The sequence below is a fragment of the Lygodium microphyllum genome, chromosome 18 (genome assembly GCF_053477565.2).
Source record: "Lygodium microphyllum isolate KBCC chromosome 18, Lygodium_microphyllum_v1.1.10, whole genome shotgun sequence".
NCBI lineage: Eukaryota > Viridiplantae > Streptophyta > Polypodiopsida > Schizaeales > Lygodiaceae > Lygodium > Lygodium microphyllum.
The window spans coordinates 116491409-116516932 of NC_141152.1; positions in this window are offsets into that span (position 1 = coordinate 116491409).

Sequence of the window (25524 nt, forward strand, 5' to 3'; positions counted from 1 at the left end):
GATGCTGGCATTAGAGTTAGAAAAGTGCTATAATGACAACTGTAGTGGCCTACCTTGTATAGATATGAGATATGATTTGTTAAGCATTGTGATGAGTACAAAAGCACCAATGTGTTGATCGGTAGGACAAAGTGAAACTCAAACAGATCATCACTCGTCACCCATTCAAAAAATGAAAAATAATTTCACTATTGTCATGAGTGCATGAGAATCAAGACAAATACAATGGTTTCTCAGTAGAAAGAGAGAGTGAGGAAAAGAGAGCACAACACTCAATGTGTGGGTACAATGACAAGATGTACCACTTTAGGTTTTGATAATATATATAAAGTACATATGTAAGGGTGCATGCACACTTGAACACCGTAAAAAGGCATGATGAGCCTTTATTCCTAACAATCTTCCACCTAAAGGCAATGTGCTTGAAGGTAGAGCAAAGAATCAACTAAGTCTATGTATGTACAAAGCTGAAATACACATATACTATCCAACCCCCATCATCTGGCAGCAATGACCAAACCACTCTGTTGGAAGACCCTTCGTGAGAAGATTTGCAGGGCTATCATCTATATGTACCACGACAAGCTCAATGCTCTTGTTGTCAAGTACATCCATGATAAAATGATACTTCACCTGTATGTGCTTTGTCTTTGCATGAAAGATAGGATTCTGTGCTAGCATGATAGCACTTTGACTATCACAGTGGAAGATAGGAACCTCTATAATGCCAAGTTCTCTCACTAGACATGAAAGCCATAAAGCCTCTTTGCATAACCTAGTGGCAGCCACATACTCTACCTTTGTAGTAGACAATGCAACACACTTTTGTAGCTTGGATATCCAAGAGATTGCTCCCCCTATGAACGTGAATACATATCCTAAAGTCGGGATGACTAGCATAGTCTGCATCTGTGAAGTCAACAATAGACAACTTTTGCTTACCAAAGCAGATGCACAAATCCTTTGTGCCCTTAAGGTATCTCATGATACCCTTCACTGCTTTCCAATGCTTTGGAATCTTGGCCATCCCAGCCTTTTCATCATCGGATGTAGGGTGTCATTTGCACTAAGTTTCACATATGGAGGCAATGGCACACCAATGACTTTCTCCCCCTCTATATTGAAACGCTGCCTTACTAACATACTCCTACTGTGGTAGATAGAGAAGACCCTTCGATTTGTCCCTGAGTATACGTATGTCAAGAATGTAATTGGCCTCACCAAGATTCTTCATATCAAAGCTATTGTATAAGCTTTGCTTCAAGGAGTCCAAGGCATAAACATCCCTTCCTGCAATCAGTATGTCATCCACATACAAAACCAAGAGAATAAGGCTGCTATCTGCTTACTTCTTGGTGTATAAGCAGTGATCAACTTGAGAGCAATGGAATCCTTGAGATTGCATAAATGTATAAAATTAATGATACCATTCTCCTCATGCCTGTTTCAACCCATACAAACTCTTGTTGAGTGTACGTACCATGAGCTCTTTCCCCTTTGTAACAAAACCCTCAAGCTGTTGCATATAGATCTCCTCATGCAAATCACCATGTAAGAAGGCTATCTTGATATCCATTTGCATGAGTTCCATATCTTCAGATGCAACCAAGCCCAAAATGGTTCGCAAAGTAGTCATTTTGACTATAAGAGAAAATATTTCATCAAAATCAATTCCATGTTCTTGCTTGTACCCTTTAGCAACTAGTCATGCCTTGTACTTTGGCAAAAAACCATAAGTGACTTTCATTTTGTAAACCCATTTGCATGGTAGCACTTTTTTCCCTTTAAGCAAATGCACCAAATCCCAAGTGCCATTTTTCATGAGAGATTCCATCTCTGACAGCATGGCCTTATGCCATTTCTTGCTATCTTTTCTGTCCATTACTTCTTGGAAGCATGTCGGCTCATCACAATCAGTCAACATGACATAATCAGCCACATAATTGACACCAAGAACAAACCTATCTGGCTATCTTTGCACTCTGGTCGACCTACAAATCCAATGATCAAGATTTGCTGGCTGTTCAACCTGCAAATCTGCATTAACAACTTGCTATTTTGTAGGTTTAGCATGTTGTACAGCTGGTTCTGGTTGTGCCAAAGGCATATCTTCTTGTTGAATTTGTGATACATTATGGGCAATATCTTGTTGATCATTTCCAACATTATTCATTGCATTTTTTAGGGACATTTACAACAGGTATTTGCTGCTGTCTAGTGGACATCCTTTGTTATCCTATCGGTACATCCTTCTGGAATACAACCCTTTTGACCTCCATCTTTTTGCGTTGTTGTGAGTGCGATCTTCCTAGAAGATAATATCATTGTTGCGTACTAATTTTCGTTTCTCGGGATCCCATAATCAATATCCCATTTCACCTTCATCACCATATATTAGGAAAATACATTTACATGACTTTGGCTTAAGTTTGCTGCATTCTTCCTTGTGAATGTGCACAAATGCCTTGCAGCCAAACACTCTCAAGTGAGCATATAAGGTGGCTTGCCTAACCATGCTTCTTGAGGGGACCCCCCCTCCTCCAAAGACATGTTTGGTGATCCATTAATCAAGTGTACGACTGTCATAACAACCTACCTCTGCCCAAAATCCATGAGGTAAAGCAGCATGTGACAACATTGTATGGGATTTATCTTAAACAATCATGTTCATATACTCAGCAACATAATTTTGGGGTGGATTGTGAGGGGCGGTGAGCTCCCTTTTAATCCCTTTGCTGTCACAAAATTCCTAAAAGGCTTTGGACACATATTACCCACTATTGTTAGAGCGAAGACATTGTAAGGTCTTGCTGGTTTGATTTTCAGCAAGTGCTAGAAAAGTTTTAAATTTATCCAATGTCTCATCTTTACGACAGATTGGATAAACCCATACTTTGCATGTGGCATCATCAACAAAAGTAATGAAATACTTCTTTCCCCCTAGCAATAACCCTAGCATTTGACATACATTTGAATGTACCAACTCTAAGGGTGAAGACTTTAGAGAAAGAGATTTCTTATGTAACGTTTGAATATACTTACCATAAATACAATGATTACACTGTTCAAAATCAGTATACCTCAAAGACGGAAAATTACCCAAGCGAGAGAGCACTTTCATTCCAGCTTGACTCATGTGTCCCAACTGGCTATACCATAAAGGAATACTTTGTTGCTCCATTATGGTGACTACATGGTTACGTATGCTAGATACATGTAAAGGATACAAAGTATCACTTTTGGAGCCCTTGGCAATAATGTGAGAGCCCTTGCAAATTTTCCATTTGCTATCCCCAAAGGTGGTATGATAGCCTTCATCATCTAGATGCCCTGTGCTTATCGAGCTCTTCTTAACTTGAGATACATGTCTCACATTATGCAAAACAAACATAAAGCTATGCTAAAATTTCAATTTCACATTGCCAACGCCTACAATTTTATATGCATAGTTATCCCCCCAGTGGATAACACCATGTGCACCACCATTATAGTCAGAAAACCACTTATGATGTGGTGTAACATGAAAAGATGCACCTGAATCAAGTATCCAAGTGTGCATGTCATCCTCAGAATCTGCAATCAATGCATGTGCACTCAAAGAAGAAGCAAGAAGTACATCACCGTCACTGTTATTCTCATGAGTGACTACATTTACCTCTTCTATCTTCACACTACTCTTCTTTGCAGGTTGGCTGTCCTTTTTCTCAACCTTGTTGTCTTTAGTGTTTTTCTTTTTTTCTTTCTTTTTCTTCAATTGAAAACAATCTCGTTTGTAGTGCCCTTTCTTGCCACAATGATGACACTTCACATTTTTGCCAGAGACTTGCTGCGTGTTCTATTTTCAAAATTGCCCTTTTGTTGAAATCGGCCTCTAGTGTGCAATGCATTAGAAGACTTGTTTGCTAAATTATTTTGCTTGTTGAGTTCTTCCATCAACAAAAAACTCTCCATGTCAGAATATAATAGTTGACCATTTGAGTTACTCAAAGATGTCCTGAAAGGATCCCAACTTTCAGGCAAAGTGTATAGCAAGAAAGTAGCTTTTAACTCATAATCAATATGGAGGTCCGAAGCAATCAATTGATTGAAAATGGAATTGAACTCATTCAAATGTATAGACATGAGTGTACCTTCCCTCGTGCAAAAGTGCATTAACTTTTTTAGCCAATAAACCTTGCTAGCTACACTTTTTTGAGCATAGAATTCTTCAATTCTTTGCCACATTGCATATGCTGAATTTGGCTTCTTAATGTTAAAGATCAAGTTGTTTGACACTGGGATCTTAATGGTAGAGCGTGCAAGCTCATCTAAATCATTCCAATCTTCTTGTTCCATACATGTTGGTTTCATTCCCTTCGCTTTGATGGGCTTCACCTATTTCTTTTGCACCAAGACATTGTAGCATTATTTTTGCCATATTGCAAACTTATGTGCACCCTCAAGCTTCTTGATGTGCAAAATATTGTTGTTGTCATTGTTTCCAACCATAATTTGTAGCACTAAATTGACTCAAGTGTCACCAAATGCAAGTCCAAATGTCACAAAAGTGACCATGGTACACTGCAAGTATCAACCAATAGTGAAAATCAAGAGATTGCTGAAATTTCAGATTTGCAAATAGATTTTCAGAATTAGAGTGTCTATTGCTACACTTCACAAGCAATTATAGCCACATTCAGAGGCTAAGGCACCGATTTCATGTGAAATCCCCAAAATATGACTGCAATTTTTGCTCCAAAAGCATTATTGGGCACAAATTTGACAATTTCGGTCAAAAGCCCCAAATTTTCAAAAGAAAATCCATCTAGCTTGCATCAATACATGTACCCAAGTGAATAAATGAGGCAATTCTTGCATAAATTGATGAAATTTTGCAAAAGCCCCAATTTTCTTGGGTCATGTGTACACAAATTTAAGTGAAATCGAAGAAATTTCACTAAAATGTGAAAAGCCCCAAAATTTCCTAGGCAAATGTGCACCAATTTTGCAAATTTTGAGTCGGATTGTCCTATTCTCATCAAAGTCTCCAAATCTAGAAAAAACCCCAAATTTTTGGGTCAAAACTGTACACTATGCATGTGCACGCGAACACCCATCAGTAGGGTTTTAGCCTATTGTCTACGTTGGCCCATTGGTTGACTGGACACCTCGTCCTGGTACCCATCGGTTGATTGCACCCCTGTCCCCATTGACTATTGGACTTGCGTTGTTGCATGCTCGCTGGGCCCCTGTCGCTTATCAAATCTGTGCCCACTAGTCATGTGTGTCAACTACCTTTGTTAGGCAGTCACTTGCTCATGTGTTGCCCACATGGTCATGTTGACCAACTTCGCTAGTTGTCCACTTGACAATTGCATGTTTCTCTCACCTCACTGTGACTAGTCGTTGCCTATCCAGCTCACACTCTGATACTAGTTTGTTGTCATGAGTACATGAGGATCAAGACAAGTACAACTGTTTCTCATTAGAAAGAGAGAGAGTGAGGAAGAGAGAGCACGACACTCAATGTGTGGGTACAATGACAAGATGTACCACTTCATGCTTTGATAATATATATAGAGTACATGTGTAAGGGTGCGTGCACACTTGAACAGTGTATAAGGCACAGTGAGCCTTTATTCCCAACATCCATTGGATCCATTTGCACATCCGAAAGATACACGCAAGCATGATACATAATCATCACCTTATTGATTATATGTCCAAATGGGTTGAGGCTAGGTCCACTCAATAAAAATAATGCTAAAACCAATGCCAAGTTCTTATAGAAGCAACTCATATCTAGGTTTGGGTGTCTCATTGAGATAATGAGTGACTAAGGAACACACTTCATAAATCAAGTTATTGAGCATTTGTTCTACATGTTGCTAGCCATTTGCTGGAAATTTACTTCATATTGTCCTCAAGAAAGTACCAAGAAAAAATCTACAAACAAAATCCTATTCAACATCTTCAAAACAAGACTCTCCCTCTAGGAGTGATTGGGATAACAAGCTTTTAATAGCTCTCCCAGCTTGTCAGATAGCCTACAAGATTAACACCGGCCCAAAACCATTTTGACTGACACATGCCATAGATTTCAACATGCTTGTTGAGTTTCTAAATCCTAGCTTGCAAATAACAATGTAAGAGTGGTGGGAATACATAAAAGCTTGGGCCAACTAGCTTATAAGAATCGATGTTTGATTGGGGCTTGCCTCTTGGCAACTCATGCTTTGCTAAAAATGCCAAACAAGAAGTATGGTTTGATAAGCACATGCGATTGAGAAACTTTGACAAAGGTGATGTGGTAGTGCTTTATTGAATCAAGGGCCACAATGAGAAAATGAATCTTAGAGGTATTGGACTGTATTGTATTCGCATTATTACCAGATGATGCAATGTAGAACTAGAAATCTTAGAAGGGGAAAGTATTCAATGTTTTAATGGAAGTAGAGTCAAAAGGCATTATCCTCTAAGTGATTAGAGTACGAGCCTCTAATGGATGAGCTTCAACTTCCTACCAAAGCCATCAATGTACTAAGCAGACTTGATATGAGAAGCTAGAAAAACAGGAAAAGAACTGAAGTAGTGTACTCATACAAGTTACTAAGTTACAAGTCTTGAAATGTATAAGAGTGTGTGTAGAAACGAAATTGAACATGTAGTGAATAGAGGAGGGCAAAAGAAACATAGTATAATGAAGGAACAAGCCTAAAAAAGTAATGAATGATACAAGCCTACAACAATTAGCACCACGAATAGGTAGTTCAGAGTGTTAGTGTGGGCACCAGACAGAGGTAACAACATGCAATAGATGAATGAGGAGGGTTGGCATAATGATTAGGTGATGAGTGTGAAGTGAGAAGACAAGCTAGGATAGGCTATAAATAGTCAACTAATGTAAAATTTGGTTGACCAATTGGTCAGGCCCAAAAATATGGTTGCCCATGTTAGTTTGCTTAGGGCAAAAATTGGAATATGAACAAGAAAACCTACAAAAAAGAATATAGAAACCTTGAATAATAAGCATTTGTTTAAAAACTATGTTGATGTTTAGATGCCAATATTGTTTTCCTACTAAGCTCGCAATAGATGCACACAACAAAAATATTTATGAGTCCTTAAAAACAAAAGAGTTTTGAAGATGAAGATATTTTATGTTCTAATATACCTAAATATATCACTTTTGTAGATACTAAAAAAAATATAGGGGGTTTACTAATAGTGATTTTTATTGAAAAATATTGGCTAAAATATACTCCACAAATATTAACATAGGTGATGGTATTGTAAATATAATAGATGAAAATTTTAAATCTATAAGTTATAAAAAATGATAACTTTTCATGGATAAAGTTTAATAATAATAATTAATTAATTAACATAGGTGATGGCCTTGTAAATAGAACAGATGAAAAATTTAAATCTATAATAACTTATAAAAAATGATAACTTTTCATGGATAAAGTTAAATAATAAATAAAGTCAAGAACTTCACTAGAGGAAGAAAACTTACATACAAATGAAACATATAAAAATTGGACACTAATTTTTTGACTTCATAAAGAAACTAAAATTAATAATACTCTCCAATATATATTGATTGAAATAATTTCCAACCAAATTATGTGTAGCTTGAAAAATACATTGATTACAAGGCATAACACCAAATAAACTTGCATTAATATTAAAAGACATGGTATTTTATATACATCGTTATTATGAATACAAGATTTAAGAAATTTAATCTAATTATCATAAATAAAAATTAATAATATTAAACTTAATAACTCTATAACTAATGAAGTTGATAGATTTCATTTAAAACAAAAAGAGAAAGCTTGTAGTTTCATATTTTGCTACACAAATTGCAAATTTAAAATTGTGTTCTTTACATGAGTATTCATTAGATAAACCATATTATTGCTAGAAAATATATTAATATAGGAATTTTATTAATAATATAATGATTGTTTTTAATTTTATATTCTCCATGGTATAATTTTAATATATATAATTATTCAAGTGATGAATAATTATATATTATTTTTTGTCCAAGGGTAATTTTACTTCATGACATGATCATGCTAAATTTTTCTAACACCCCTCCTTTCTCAAAAGGGAATTTTTATCCACAAAGGTAATTGTTCCTTTGTCCAAAGTGAGTGGAAAAGCACCCAACCAAGTTGGCATGGTATTGGTTGATCTAATTGCCCTAGATATGGGCCCCATTGATGTTGTCTTGGGCTGTGATCAACTGAAAAAATTGGGAAAATTTGCTATGGACTTCTCTCAGCTCTACATGGAGTTTATGATGCATGGACATCCATTCCCCCTAGAGGGAGTTCAAGATTATGCTCATTTTCAGCTCATTACAGCAAAGCAGCTCAAAAGGGAATTTAAGAAATGCTCACAAATCTTTGTTTTGCAATTGAATAAGAACGATTCTGGTTTGTAGTATCTAATGATTCAACCTTGCAGGCCTTACTTGAGGAATACAGTGACCTATTTTAGATGCCTATAGCCCTTCCTCCTAAGAGGTAAGTGGACCACCCATTTAATTTAGAGCCCCATTCCAAGCCAATAAACAAGCCCCCTTATAGACTCTCCAAGTGTGAGCATGAAGAGATTGCAAAGCAAGTCAAGGAGTTGTTGGAGATGGATTTCATTGAACCGAGTTCTTCCCCCTATGCATCCCCTGTTCTATTAGTCAAGAAGAAAGATGGCTCCTTTCACATGTGCATCGACTACAGAGACGAACAAAATCACAGTGAAGAACCACTACCCCATCTCATGGATTGATGATTTGCTGGATGAGTTACAAGGGACATGCTTTTTCACTAAGATTGACTTGCGCTCTGGCTACCATCAGATTCATATGAGGAAGGGAGATGAGATCAAAACGGCCTTCAGGACTAATCATGGACTTTAACATTTTTTAGTGATGCCTTTTGGGTGGATTAATGCCCCCGCCACATTTCAAAGCCTCATGAAAAAAATCCTACAATCCTTTCTGTTTAAGTTTGTGCTTGTTTTCTTTGATGACATCCTCATTTATAGCAGTAAGTCATCCAAGGAGCACTTGACACATGTCAAAAAGGTGTTTGGCATATTAAGAGAGCATAGACTCTTTGCTAAGGAGAGAAAATGCACCTTCATGCAGACATCTGTGGAGTACTTGGGACACATTGTGAGCAAAAAAGGCATACAGGCTAACACGAAGAAGGTGCAATGTGTTAGGAACTAGCCCACCCCTTCCACCACCACTTCTTTGCATGCTTTCCTTGGTCTCTCTTCATTCTATGATGCTTCACTAAGCACTATGCCACCATTGCAGCACCTTTGACTAATCGCTTAAAAAAGGAGTCATTCTTTTGGGATGCCAGTGTTGATTATAGCTTCAAATAGTTAAAGGACGTACTTACTTTTGCCCCCATCCTTGTCTGCCCTAACTTCTCTAAGCTATTTAGCATTCATTGTGATGCCAGTGGCAGGAGTATTGGTGCAGTATTGTTGTAAGAGCATGGTGTGATTGCATTTGAGAGCCACAAGCTTGATGAGAAGGAGATGCAAAGGAATGTATATGACTAGGAGATGTTGGCCTTCCTCCATGCCATCAAGAAATGACACCACTATTTGTATGGAAGCCACTTTCAAGTAAAAAGCGACCACCGATTTCTCCAGTACTTCTTGACTCAGTTCACTTTGACTTTTAAGCAAAGGCGATGGGTGGCAATCTTACAAAACTATGACTTTGACATTCTGCACACTCAGGGCAAGGATAATATTGTGGCTGATTCACTCTCTCAAATGTGGGCATACAAAGTGTTAACCCCAACTTGAGATGGAAGAAAAAGAAGTAAAATATAGTGGCAATGGAAGAAGCAGGATGAAGAACAAGGAAAGGCACAAGGATGGCCTCTAAAATCAAGCTAAAGGCAAAAGAGCATTTTTAAGTGGAAGGTACCCCACGATTTTTGAAAAGGAGCACTAGGATCCCTCCTGTGCAAATTGTAAAAGGGTAGACGGGCATAAATAAAAGAAATAGACCAAATAGAAGGGAATGAAAAAAAGGACCTTGCCACAATGGCCGGTCATGTAAAAAAGGGAATAAGGGGATGACCGCCCAAAAGGGATTTAGGATTTTGTATATAAAGTTCAAAAAGTGAATGAGAGCTCATTCTTTGGTGTGTGGCAAAGTGGAGTCTTCTTCTTCTCTCCTTCTCTTCTCTTGCTTGCTTGCTTGTGAGTGCTTGAAGGAGGGAGTGTGAGTGAGTGAGGGTGAGGGATCTTGGAGGTGAAGCCCCTACCATCTCCTCTCTTCTTCTTCTCTTCTCTTCTCTTCTCTCATCTTGCACGTGGCTATGGAGGATGGAGCAAGGAGGAAGGGGTTTGAGGATGCTTGAGCTTGCATTACAAATCGTTGAGCTATCAGAGTGCTTGAGAGAGGAAGCAACTCAATTGGGCACCAAGGTGAGAGGGATAGCGCATCGGCTATATGAGACGTAGCCATTAGTGCTCTCTTGAAATGCTTGAAGAAATAAGTAGTCTGTGGGTCTTGGCGGTTGAGCATGAACTCCCAATATTTTGGTTCCATTACCGAGACCAACGGATTCAAGCTTGAGCACTTGCATACTTCAAATCCAGCATCAAAGTAAGGGTTTCATCCCGGAATCAGAGCTTGAGATAGATAGAAAGTTTGGGGTTTTTAATCTTCACAAATAAGTAAGTATTTTGGTTATTTTGATGGTTTGATGAATAGGAGAGTAGGAGAAATCAGTTCAATACTTTGCTTTTGATTTTTATTGCATTTAGAGTAGGTTAAGGTTAAGAGATTGATTGGAAAAGTGTACTGTTTGCTACTATAAACCAGGACTATACAAGGCACAAACATGGAAAAATGGAAAAAAAAGAGTGCTTACATGTGTTGGGGTTGCAAGGGGAGTGATTGGGAAGACTAAGGTTGTGCTTAGCAAGGGGTTAAGGCCCGGGGAGGCAAGGGAAAGCCTAATTTGCAGTCTTAGCTTTGAGAGAGAGAGAGAGGGGGAGGGAGGGAGGGAGGGAGGGAGAGAGAGAGAGAGATTGCAAGCCACGAGTTCACATCGGATTGATTGGAGCATGTCGGATTTTTCTGCAAGATTCAAGTACATGAGACCCTTGGCCAGCACCCTTGCTTGAATTCTAGAAGGTCTTGTACGTGATAGTAGCTTGAATGTGAAGATCTTCAACAAATTGTAGTCGACACGTGTGTCGACCAGCGGAATCGGAAGCTCTCCCCAATGTTCGATTCCTAGAATTGGATGCTCGAACCAAGGACCTAGTCCGATCCAAAAAATCAGACACATAGGATCGGACCTGCCACATCACCACTCGGACAACCCACCCCTCTCTGATCTTGAGAATCAGAAAAGAAGAAATCAGAGATGTACCACCTTGTCCAATTGGACACTCGACCCGTCTGATCTTGACAATCAAACCACGGAAATAGACACCTAGTGACCTATTCAATCGGACACCTATCCGAATAGGACCCCTGTTCAATTCTAGGAATTGGAAAATTTTAAATCGGACAACCCCATACTGCTCGATTAGACACACTTTATCTGATTATTGTGACAATCGGACCTCACCGTGTTTGATTTTCAAAATCGGACTCTGGTAAATCGGACATAGCTTGAGAGAGAAAATCTAGAAATTCGACAAACCCCGACCAATGAAGAGTGTGACTTGCATTGGAAGAACCCACAGAATGCCTCACAAGTAGTCATAGACCTAGAAATCGTGGCTGAACAACTAGGAATCCTGCAGCAGCGTGTTTCCACAAACTTGACGTGTCAGGTGTTGTGGGATGGTTGTAAGACCCCAAATTGACTTTGAACAAGCTGAATGGCATAGCGTAGCGAAGAATTCTATAAGCCGGCAAGGACAGCTAGCAATCGAACATACAACCCTATTAGGCCAACCCATAAAGAAGAGCGCTAGAGCTGTGTAGACACTTTGTTTTTTCACTCACTCTAATTTCTAGCACCCAAAACACACTTAAGAAGAGCTAAGAGTGTGGTTGCGCACGGTGCATGGAAAAGAATTACACCTGCACACACATGCATAAAGTGAGGGTAAGTTGGTGAGAGCAGAATTTAGGTGACGAGAAGTGCTTAAAAATAGCTAAAAATTATGAATATCGAGGGAAAAATATTCAATGTCAAAGGCGGCGGCTCGATCTAGGATGATTTTAAGCGTCAAAGTGCTTTAAAGGCGCCCGAGCGACACTTGTTGATTTTTCATAATTTTTCAGACAGTCGTGCAGGTTGACACGAGCTACTGGCCAATGCGGGATGCTAAGCCAGACGCCCAGGATTTTTCAGAGCTCAATTCGGAGTCCGAACGGGGAAATGGCCAAGAAACCGGTCAAGATACGAAGAGGTGGACCAAAGTTTGGCCAAATGGGCAAGTGACCCTTGGGAGCCCAATTTTTAATGTAGCATGAAAGTTTGATGTACAGGATGAAAAAAAAACGTGGAGAGGAGATGGCGCCATACTGCGCCGAAAAATGCGCTTGATGGAGATGGAGGCATCATGCCTGATCAATGCAACCCCTGTCAATCATCATCGGCCCTCATTCCCTCCTGGATGCTGACTCTATCGCCGCCTCTCACCCGTCAAATGATGCTCTCTTTGAAGATCTCTGATTTCAGTCTTTCTCTCTCCTCCCTCTCTCTCTTCTAAAGGCAAGTTCATGTGGGGAGAAGAAGGAATAAGAAAGAATGATGGAGGCTTGTCCGGCATGGATTGGATTGCTCCATGGGCTGGAAATGGTGATTGGTGATTGTGCTGGACATGAAGTGCTACTGATTTCCAAATTTGCAGCCATGGACATGAAACCCGAAACACGCAAATAAGCGGTAATTTAAAATTTTCAAAGGAAATTTGAGATTTTATGGCTTTTGATTGATGAAATGTTGTTCATGTGGGATAAAAATTGTTCATGTTGCTGTTTTCTATGAGTTTTTGCTGGTCATAATCAAAAAATCAGGAAAATATGCATCTTGTGGTTCAAAATAATATGCTAAAACACGTAAAACATGAAAAATCAAGGGAAAATGATGGGTTTTGGCATAAAAATGGGAAAGTGAATAGGAACACCAACTAAACTTTCATTTTTCCGCAAGAAGGAACTAAGGGCCACAACCCATAACCTGTTTTGAATTTTCAGTAATTAAATAATGCAGGAAAATAAGAAAAAATACAAGAAAAGGGTGGAAAAACCCTAAAAAATAGGGAAAAAATACATTTTGGGTTTCGAAAAATAAGGATAAATAAGAGCAATGTTTGTGGGGACTGAAGCATGAGGATTTGCCTCAGTTCAACCCCACCTTCTTGTTCTAGTGTGTCTTTTTCCGCTTTCTACACATAAAATGATGTCAAAATACCCTATAAACCTATCCAACGATGCACTATTTAAACGGGGAAGGGTAGAGGTGTTGAAATATGTCTAAATGCCGTGTGAGATGATGGAAAAGTTGCTGATTTCTATGCATAGCATTTAGGACGGATGATAATTAAAATTAAGAGCTTAGTAGCACGAGGATCACCTCGGTGCTAGGCCCATGCAACGAAGCACGAACGGTAGCTGGAAACCATTAAAAGAATGTTTTTGCACTTGTGCACGATACTGTTTTGCTAAATGTTTGAGCACTAGGCATCCACCAAATGCATGGAGCATGAAAAATAATTTAAAAAGTATCAGTGACCAGCTCCTGGACATACATTGCAATTGGTTTATTAGGACATGACCTACGTTGAGAGGCAGTGAGGTACCCATGCTGTAGGTAGACGCGGATCCTAAAGGGGAAATCAAGTAAGGACAATGGTACATTCCTGGACACGCTTATTTGGTACCTTGAGCGACGCATCGAGGGGCCAATCCCCGAGGTGTAGGAGAGTCGCAGAGGGTTGACGGCATTTAGCCGTAGGAGGAACCCCATGTGTATGTGATTCGAGCCTTTTGGCTATGTGAAAGGGACTCCCTCTGAGGAGTAATATTGGGTTAGGATCAGTTGGACTACTACGTATTACAAACGCAATGTTTAGGAAGGCAGAGATTTCGATAGACGCTCCTGGCCGCGAGGCCGAGGGGTTGTCTTGTGCGTAGTGATGAGGCCCGGCTAGTGCATGAGCCAGTGCCGGCCCGTTTTTAGGTCCATCAGTTGGGGATTGATTGTAACTAACAAGAAACTCACTCAGACATAAAACCTTGAAGGAACCCACCGGTAAGAGAAGATCTCAAGACATAGACGGGTGATCGAATCCCCAAAAGTGGGACCAAGCAAAGAACACAACTAAAAAGCCAGACGCAACAGGGACCAATACTATCATGGAAGTGGATCTACTTGGCCTCATCAACTTGATCGACAACTTGGCAGAATAGGAAGTCTTGGACAAGGTAGAGGGCATCTCAGGCCATAGAAGCAACAAAGAACTTAACCTAGGAGATTTTCTTGAGGCTATCCAACAGTTAGTGAGCAAATACGATGCTCAAACCTGGCTAGAACATCACAGCAGACCTGTAGAGGACATCATAGAAGATCTTGAGGAGAAGAGGAAGCTAGCACGCGAGGCTCTGCAAGGCCTAGCCTTGTACAACTAGGATCAACAAACTAGGAGCTTATGCCAGAGCATAGAAACGCAAGAGATCTAGAGAGTGCTAGCCCTAGTAGGCAGAAATCGGTCAGAGAGCGAGAGAACGCTAGAAGAGGACCTCAAATTGAGCAACATGAAAGTAGAGCAGAGCACTGTAACATTAGCAACATCGCTATTGGCTTGGTTAGGATTCAACCAAGGCTCTAAGAGCCAATAAAAAATTCCTTTGGTAGTGAAGCAGGTAGACAAGTACCAAGAAAATGACGACCTGTACAGCTTTGTGGAGCAGTTCGAGCAGGTTTGCAAGGCTAATGGCCTCATTGATCCCACTCAACGCTCACAAGATTTTGCTCTGTGCTTAGGTGATAAAGGTTGGACCTGATACACGAGCTTGGACGAACCTCAGTACTCCGATAACCTACTAGTGCAACTTATGAATGTCAAGTAGAGAGACAAAGGGTACATGCAAGATTACGTGACCCATGTGAGGAGCCTCTTCAAGAGAATCCCTATGGGTGAGAGGCCAACCAAAAGAGCACTGTCCACGGTATTCATTAATGGAATATGGAGTGAAGAGCTCTACAAAGCCTTGGCCAGCAACTCAAGCTTGCAACAAGATACACTCGCAAGGGTCTTTAAAGAAGCTATTAGAGTTAATGACTAGCTCAAGGAGAGAAGCTCTAGAGGCTCAAATCGAGAAGAGTCTAGTGCCAGGAATTTCGAGAGGGCCTCAACGCCGAGTGAGAGACTAGGCTCAAGAGCTTAGGATAAAGGAAAGGGCATTGATTCAAGACAAGAGCTAGTAGAGATTAAGTTGGACATAGCTAAACTGCAAGAGATGATGAGACGACCAACGCGCCCACACATCCAATGCACGCATTGTGGCGGAAACCACCTTCCAGTTGAGTGTCAGGACCCTAGGTCATGACCTTGCACTAATTGTGGTAGGTTCGACCACGACACCATGCATTGTCGACTACCTTAGAGACTTCCATACTTGTAGTCTTACGGTCAACCCTACCTCCTGAATAGGCCGACGAACTTCTTTGGAAGGGGAGCCCCATTGGCTCTCTCGACACCTAGTGATGCTAAACTGACCATCCCTAGGATGAAGATAAACCCTACACGTATCCCTAGACCACTTGGACCCTACGTAACCCATCCACCAAAAGTGATACTCTAGTCCACTATATGGATGACAAGCCTTATGTAAACTCTTATGTATCATACGATGAAGAAGGCAATGCGGTCCTTATGGACTACTGACCAGTACCAGTGATGGCGTTAGGTAGAGGGAGAGGTAGAGGCCTAGGAGGGCAGACCCAAGAGCCAGTGATGGACTTGCAGTCACCTAGGACAGACACGTTTCTTCGCGTTGCTCTAAGAGGGAGTAAGCTAATAGAGACAAGAATGACCTAAGATGCGTTGAGTGTGGAATCATTCATCTCTTTGTTGATTGCCCTAGATGGAAACTATCCTCTAGTTTGTAAAACAAGCCATCGGTTCCATTGGGATTGTTTGGTGTGGAGACACTTGATGGGGAGGCCACACCTATCCCATTGCATGTCATGACCCGCGTGTAGACAAAGAAGGCTGGCATATCATTGCTAGGGCCTGCAACCTTGACACAACCTTAGTGGTGGGAAAGAAGAGTCGAAGATGGAGGAAGAAAAGGCTAGACACTAAGGTCACTCTCAAAACCGAAAGTGCCACAACACTGCCGGTTGGAAAGAAAGTCATTGACATAGAGGCAGAAATGTCGGCTCCACGGATAGCTGAAAAGGGAAGTGCTAAGGTCGAGGAGTACCCCAACCCAAAGCACCAACTCAAAGACATTGAGAAAGTGAACGAATGGGTGAGGGAGGCCCAAGAGCACCTAAAAGACACTGAGCCCATACTAGAAGATGAGATTGAGGATCTCTCAAGCATAAGCGCGCCATTCTCTCCCCCATGACCAAAATCAAGGGATGCGATGGCACCACAAGCAGTGCCACCTAGACAAAGTCTAAATGCTACGGGCTAGCAAACCAGTCAGGGCCATTGGCCAAGAACTACAGAGTTAAGAGAGAGGTAAGTGGCTAGCAACCTCCTTAATACATTGGTGACCACCCTTGTGACTCTAAGCTTAGGCAACCTGCTTAGGCAGCATCCAATGCTATGGCAAGAGCTAAAACAATGTGTCAAAGAATCAAATGAGCCAGTTGCCACAGACTTGCTTGAGCACGACGTAAACAAAAATACTGAGTCTCATGCTACACTTCATGCCTAAATCCTTGCACGTCAATGCTTTTTGGGAAGGCATAGAAATGCATGCAGTTCTATCAGTCTTAGCTCTGAGGGATACACAAGAAAGGGAATCGTAGACACGGGAGTGGGAGTTAATGTGCTAAGCCATGCAGTGCTCCAAACTTGGTGTAACGCACTGGTCGAGGCTGCTAGTTTCAATGTCACATTGGCTAATGGAATGAAGGTAAAACCGTTTGGCATATTAAAAAGTTGGCCAGTAAAAATTGCAGGAGTCTAGTTCTTTGTTGACTTTATAGTCATGAAGGGAGTGGAAGGGCCCACACTCAAAACCTAGGAGGCCAAGATGAAACTATAAACATCAATGTATGGTGAAGCCGCGATGGGTCCCCAAAACCTTATTGCAAGTGCAAGGCTACTATGAGGATAACACCTAGATTTGGATACCTAAAGCCAAAACAACCAAAAGTCCTACTCAAATGCTACCCTCGAGCTAGCCACACAAAACATTGAGCCAAGACAGTTGGGCCACAAGAGAATCAAGCCCCCAAGTCCATATAACCTCAAAAGCCTAGGTCAACAGTGCCTAATCCAATCTATCACCCAAAACCACACCTGGTACTAAAAAACCACCCAAATCTAGTGTTAATGGTACCCCTCAAACCTCAAAAGCATCTAATAGTATGATAGCCGCAACTACAACCAAAGCCATTGAACATGAGGCCAAGCTACAACCTAAGGAGCAAACCAAGTTGTGACCATTAGGTGGTGAACTCTCTAGTTCTGTCAAACCTTAACCATCTACCAGCCTTAGACCCTCTTATGAGTGGTAATCAATTCTAACCTTGGCCACAGACTTAGTTGAAAATATGGGGGATGGCTTGGTTGCTTGCCTTAGATGCTTAGATGTGACTTTCATGTTGCTTGCTAAAAGCTATGACCACTTAGACTTCGAACTCTTGGACAAACCTATAGTGAGATGGAAGTACATACACTCCCTTATTGTTGGGAAGAATCAGAATTTGTGTTTGTCAAGGCCTCTAAGGTAGCTGTGGAGCTGATTGCCACTAAAGTTTCCTGCAAACAAGCGTAGCAACAACGTCTCATCACCTCATATGACAAGTGCATAGCTTGTGTCAACGTTCAAGAGATAGAAGACTTGAAATAGCTTACAGCGAACAACTCCCCTTTCTTGAAAAAATGGTGCACTCTTTGCCTCCAATGGGAGCTCGAGGGATGTCAGGTCATGTCAACCTCTTATAGGGTATTAACGACCATTCATGACCGACCCATGGAATAACATATTCAGGGACACCCCTACTTTGATCGCATCCTCACCGAGGAAGAACTGCACATTGCTATTCGCATGGACTCTGGTAAATTCTTGCTCGATGTCCTTACTTATGTCAATCACCTAGCTCGGCATTCGACCTTTTGACATGGACTGGTATGCTCACATGGAATATAATCCAAACTTCTATGCTGGGCTCATGCAAAAGTAAAGCACTATACCCATGTGCAGAATGACCTCTACACTCTAGCCTTCAATCCTAGGAAGGATTCTCCTCAATTCTAAGGGGAAGGGGGTAAGGTAAGGGTAAGATAAATCAAACAAAAAACATAAGGAAAACAATAAAGGAAAGGCACACATTGGAAATCTCAATGGCAGGATGAAACAGCGTGTGACTGCATAAAAGGTTAATACAATTTGAAATCAATAGACTAATTCGAAGAAAAGTTCAGTTCCAGCAAATATGTAGTTGTTTTCTTTTGCTTGTGACTGTTCTGAATAACACTAATGGAAAATATGGCTTCATGAAAGGCACCCATCATGGCAGGCCAAGAAAAGGCTGGAAAATTGCATTTTTTAGAAGAAGAATATGCAAAATACGGTCTTTCAATGGAAACATGAGCCTTCAACCAATTTAAGTTCCAACCTAGAAGATGTGGCCATCGAAGAAGGGGCTATGAGGTAGATCATTGAGCAATGTAGTCTGCAGAAATACATGGAAGCAGTAGGCCAAGGGGTAGACTACATTCATTGTGTAGAGTTTTTGCAGACTTTCCACAGGAACCATAGCACCATAATTGTGCATGAAGGAGAGGAAACTTGTCGAGTGCAGATTGAATTGACCTCGGAGCTAGTGGAAAAAGCATTGAGCTTGGCAAACAAAGTAGAGAGGAAGCCGAAGAGAGATGTATATGCCTTGCTAGGAATGGACAAGGTGAAGGTCCACACCAATGATGGCTTCAGCTTGGCGGATATTCCAGATCCCAAAGTCCCAACCCCAAGCCAAGATAGTGCATGCGTTGTTTTCTAGTCAGAGATACAATACCATCATGAGTCACATTAATGTCCCCTTGTTAGAGAGCATTCCAACACGATCACTAGATGAGGTGAACCTCAATGGTTTTATGAGGAAGACCATTGAGATCTTGGCAAAGGCTTTGGCAATGGGACGATAGCCCACCACCCAGAGGAGAATCCCCTACCACAAAGGCTAAAAGGAAAGCTTCATCTTCAAAGGTCTCAACCATTGGATTCGGTGAGGTCCTTACCGCCATCATCAGGGAAGCCTTGGGGCAAGGGCAGGAAGGAGGAGGAGAAGGAGTGGATGAAACACCAAGCAGGTTGCCACCTCACCAGGAATAGGAGGCACAATCCAGTGAAAGAATGTTGAGTAAGGAAGAAGAAAACAGGGAACAAGAAGAGCAGAGTAGTCATGGAAAGGCTAAGAAGATGAAGAAGAAAATTGCACTAGAAAAGCACGAAGAGGAGAAGAGGAAAAAAGAGAAAGTGGACTTGCAAAAGGCTCGTATGGAGTCCAAAAAGGTTGAGGAAAGAAGGTGAAAGCAGGAAGAGGAGGAGGAGGAGTTGAGAAGGAGGAGGAAGACATGGCCCTCGCTACGCACAGGTCCATTGAGTAGTAGTCTAGGCAGGACAAGTCGGAACCTACAACCCCGCTTAAAGATGAAGGGCGGAGCTCAAGCACCCACGTGCTAGAGTTTGTGGCACCTATGGTGTGAGAAGGCAAGGGCAAGGTTGTAGAATTGGGTGTGGACATGGCGGTGGTGGACGCCAGCAACCTAATGGATTGGGTCCAGTACTTTGTGAATAAAGAAATGAGCCAAGGAGTAGGAGAAGGAACCCCTCTTGTAGGAACCAAAAGGCCAGCTGTAATAAACGCCAAGTCGAGGGAAGACTCTAAGAGGCAATAGGTGGCTGCCTCCACAACCTCCGTTCCCACAACTAAGAGGCCACCTGAAGAATATGATGAATATGTCAAGGAGCTTCTCTCTCAACTAGAGAAAGCCAAGGAGGAGAAAAAAATCATAGTAGTAGAGCTAGAAGCCAAAAAAAAGGGCATGGCTACATCCTAGTTGGAGAAAATACACCAAATAGCCATGGCCCAAAGGGAAGTTAATGAGCTGAAGGAGCAGATACAAGCTAAAGAAGAGATAGAAGCAGAATGGCAGGTGCAATTAGATGAAGAAACCAAGGCCATACAACACCTACAACGACATAATGAAGAGATTGCATGAAGATCTACAAGCTGAAATGGAGAAAATCACTAAAGCCATAGAAGAATTAGAGGAGATGAGGGAGGAAAGAGCTCGTAGGTACGAAAGAGAGGTGGAAATATTAACTCAAGAGACTGCCTTAGCACAAGAAGAGCATCAGAAGCTAAGGGGAGAAATGGAAGATCAAGAACGAAGGCTGACAGTGCTAGTTGAGAGCTAGGGGGAAAACCTTGAGGATATGAAAAGGAGAGTAGAAGAATGGGCCAACTAGCATGAAAAAAGAGTTAAAACCTTGGTATGCCATCCAACTCAAGTAGAGAAAGATAAAATACTTTCTGGAAGCAGAGTGGAGGCCACCCAAGTGAGCTTCCAAATGTAGCAACACGCCTTCTTGAACACCCTATTGGATGTCACCTAGGTAGAGGAGGGAGAGACCATAGAGGCCATGAAAAAGAAATTGGGAATGGCTCATAAATCCCTGAGAGTAGGACTGTAGATGTCGCCACAACCTAAGGGAGTTGGCTCAAGCCTAGAAGAGCAATACCACTACCTCCTATTGGTAGGCATAACCCCGTTGGAAGTGGATGCACTTGGATTCACCGAAGAAGAGTAGCAGGAGCCAAGGCATGAGAGGGAGGTAGATATGAACTTTGAAATGGGACCACACAAGGAAGAGCTTGTCCCATTGCCTCCTTCCCCATGGCCTGAAGAGCACCAATACACAGACATCTTTGTAGAAAGAAAGGCAGTGCTGAGGAAAAGAAGAAGACAAATGGTGGAGGAAACAAGAAGAAAATGGAATGCCAAGGGAGCGAGGGCACCCCAGGCACCTATCCTACTATGTGAGGACGATATCCTAGCAAGCTTCCACACCGACCTTGTAATTTAGGAGAGGCAAGAAACGGCCCGACTTTAACTTCCAATTTCCCACCACCCTACATACGGTTTTTTCCATCAAGGTGGTGGAGGAGCTGATTAACATTGGAGGCAGGTTCAGACATAAATGGATGGAGGAGAGAGAGCTGAACCCCACATTATGGGCCACTGAAGATGCTGAATTTTGGCAAAATAAAGTTTTTGAAGTGCCAAGGTCTGTGCCTAGCTAGGAATGCCAACCTACATGGAGAAGAAGGGTCTGCGACACCAACATGGACTCGAACCTTCAAGCGGAATGACCCTTCCTTTATGTCCTACCCTTGAAGGGTGGGAGTGGATTTTGACTCCAATATCCATGGCCGCTATGCTTTCCCAATAATTTATAATCCTCATTGTACTACATATGAAGATGCCCTCGTCTTCACATCAAAAAATTTGTATGATACCCTAATCCACTTCACCAATGAATTCTCTTCATGCCCTGACCCCACCTTTTTTACTACTTGTAATTACCTTAGACAGCTTAGGATACTCCTTAGGCAAATCCCCACTCCACAGGAGCACAACCTCCTAGTCCTCCATTTTGATCCTAACGTTATATATAGTTGCACGATGGCTTGACTAATGATGTGAACTGCTCTACTACCTTCATTTTGCTTAGCTCTTCTAGAGGATATGAATGATAGCTACTTTACCCACTGCAATCATCCATTCCTCTCCATCACCACCCTTCAAGTCCACCTAATCCTCAAGGGGCATCTCCAAAGCTGCCAATTCTTTAATAAATTTATTAAGCCTGCTTCTCCACCTCACTTCGATGACAAAGAGTAACTTCTGTCATGACTATGTAGCTTGGTAAAGAAAAAAAAAAGAGAAGAATAAGAAGAAGAAGAAGAAGGAGACGAGAGATAAGGAAAAAAGAAACACAAGACAAGGAGGCACAAAGTGAAAAGGCAATCACAAAGAATGGAAATGGAAAGAGAAATCACACGTAGACACAGCAAGCAAGCTGCACATAGATCATAGGAATTGCACCTAGGGGCTCTCAAGTTAGGTGCATCCGGGGCCTCAGCTGGCCGGACCCCCTAGCCTTTTTGATCCCCCACCACACATGCTTAGGGCACATCAAGGGAAGGACATACCTAGGAAGGTAACTCTTGTCTATGGTTATACTTGTCACCCTAAGCTCCCTACATCGCACCTCCCTTATGTACAAAGTGGGTCCTCAAGTGTGAGACACCACCGAGGGCTTGTCCAAGGTTAGAGACCCACCTCCCAGTTCCACAAACACATACACCACGCACTCCACAGTAAGGTAGAGACACCCCCAGGTAGTGCACCTTCTTTTCTTTCCAGGTACAAACAAAGACCTCAAGCACAGACTTCGGCAGCCCCATCATCCATGCAATAGACCCCCGGCCCCCACTACCTTAACTGGGTGATCCATTTCTTCCCAAGCTCATTTCCTCTCTGGCCCCATCATCATCGACTCACATGTCCACCCTTTCTTATCAAACCCTCATTAGTTCAAAACTGCAATGTCTCGGGACTAGCACCCACCTAAGAGAGAGGGACCATTTTATGCGACAATGTTTTCATGAAGGCAAACCAAGGCAAAGACAGACTGAGTCAGCCCTAGTCAAAAAGTGAATGAAGAAGCTCATTTGGAACATCACAGGAGAATGCAATCATGGAGGGCCAAAAGACGGATCTTTCTAACACCATCTTAAATTTCAAAGATGGATCCACACATTCATCTCTCTCCTGCAGGGATCCATCCAACTTTATCTTCAATTTCAAAGAATGAATCCCCTCAACACTAGCAATAAAAAAAGGACCTTCCCCAACTACATCCTTGATTTCAAGGCCAAGCCCATCCAACACCATCCCCTACAAGGGGTTGTATACAAACTAAAAAAATCCATATGGCTATACCCATCACCCCTTCCAACCACTCCGCATCAGTTCCATGGGATTGGCACTATACCAGCCCATCCAACACCATCCCCCGCAAGGGGTTGTGTACAAACTAAAAAAAGCCATATGGCTATACCCATCACCCCTTCCAACCACTCCGCATCATTTCCATGGGATTGGCACTATACCAGGAGGGGGTAATGTTAACCCTATCTCGAGACGAAAGAAAAACAAGTAAAATATGGAGGCAATGGAAGAAGCAGGACATAGAACAAGGACAGAGAACAAGTGAAGGTGCAAGGATGGCCTCTAAAATCAAGCTAAAGGCAAAAGCATATTTTAAAGTGGAAGGCGCTCCACAATTTTTGAAACGGGGTGCCATGCTTCCTCCTGTGCAAATTGTAAAAGAATAGATAGGCATAAATCAAATAAATATACCAAGTAGAAGGGAATGGAAAAAAAGACCTTGCCACAATGGCCGGTCATGTAAAAAAGGGGATAACGGGATGACCGCCCAAAAGGGATTTAGGGTTTTGTATATAAGGTTCAAAAAGTGAATGAGAGCTCATTCTTTGGTGTGTGGTAAAGTGGACTCTTCTTCTTCTCTCCTTCTCTTCTCTTGCTTGCTTGCTTGTGAGTGCTTGAAGGAGGGAGTGTGAGTGAGTGAGAGAGTAAGTGTGTGAGGGTGAGGGATCTTGGAGGTGAAGCCCTCCACCATCTCCTCTCTTCTTCTTCTTCTCTTCTCTTCTCTTCTCTCGTCTTGCATGTGCCTATGGAGGATGGAGCAAGGAGAAAGATGTTTGAGGATGCTTGAGCTTGCATTACAAATTGTGGAGCTATCAGAGTACTTGAGAGAGTAAGCAACTCAATTATTCATCAAGGTAAGCTCACTACATTTGTAGAGAGGGATAGCGCATCGGCTATGTGAGAGGTAGCCATTACTGCTCGCTTGAAACACTTGAAGGAATAAGCGGTCCATGGGTCTTGGTAGTTGAGTGTGAGCTCCCAACACAGAGTATCCTCTATCTCAGAATTGCACAGTGATTAGGTGTTGAAGAGCTTCAAGAGGCTTACTTGTTAGATGATCACTTCAGCCACATATTTCAAAAATTATAGCATGGGGTCATGGTTGAAAACTTCCAATATCAGCTCAAGCATTGCTTTATTTGGTCCCATGACAAGATTGTCATCCCACACACTTCCCCCTTCACATAGAAGATCATGGAAGAGATGCATGTGAGAAATGTGGGATCTAGAGCATGGCAAAACCGGAAGCTATGGAGGATGAAATGAGAAGTGTGGACTCATGATGAAGAAAACAAAGACACTGTTTGTTACACAAGTGAATTAGGTTCCAAGATTGAGACTTGGAATCATAAACACAATCTTGTGTATGTGGATAATAACATTGACACTTCACTGAAAAGAAAAGAGTACTATCATTGCATTAAGAAAGGAAGCAAGTACAATGCTTTATAGGAAAGTAGGAAACTGCAGTAGGCACCATTGTGCATATGGGATAAGTTAGCCTGCATATCCTTGACCCTGAGGCTCCATACAAAGAGGCTGTTTAGTGAGTGTGATTGTTGATTCTCAACATCCCTCCTCAATCACAACTAGAAAGGCAAAAAGTGTGTAGAGGCTGTAATGAGAACCACCTGCAAAGTGTGGGCATACCACAAACATGGCAAAACACCAGAGGCTGTCGCAGAAAAGGGTAAGTGTGGGTACCATAAACATGGTGGACATCCAGAGGCTGTAACAGGGGCCTCAGAAAGTGTACAGGGACTGTAATGCCAAGTTACATAAGGAGTTTACAAAGCTTATGGCAGGAAGCATTAGGGCAAGGAAGTACAAGGCTTTTAAAACAGTCTATCAGAATTATGAGAGTACAAGGACTGATGAGTCTTGTCCTTCTGATCCTGGTGGTCTTCATCTTCATCTTCTTCTTCCTTTGCTCCATTTTCTTCTTCTTCTTTGACTGCGACTAGATAGGCCTTTTGGGATCTCTTTCTTGCGTGGCAGAACTTCTTGGTGTGTCGGGTCCTTTTGCAGAAGTCACAGAAGAGCTGATCCTTCTTGCCTTTGTACCTGTTGCCAATATATAATGCATGCTCATCTCTAGAGGTACTTGGTTCTTCCTTAGTTTTTAGCTTCTTTTCCTCTTCTATAACAGTGATGCTTGGATATCAACAAGTTCAGGATTTGGCATGTTGATTAAAGTTGTTGATACATTATTATATTCAGGAGGCAAACTCTTAAGTAGAACACCGATGCAAACATCTTCATCCATTTTAATGTTGATTCCTGCAAGTTGGGTTAGGAGTCCTTCCATGTAATTGA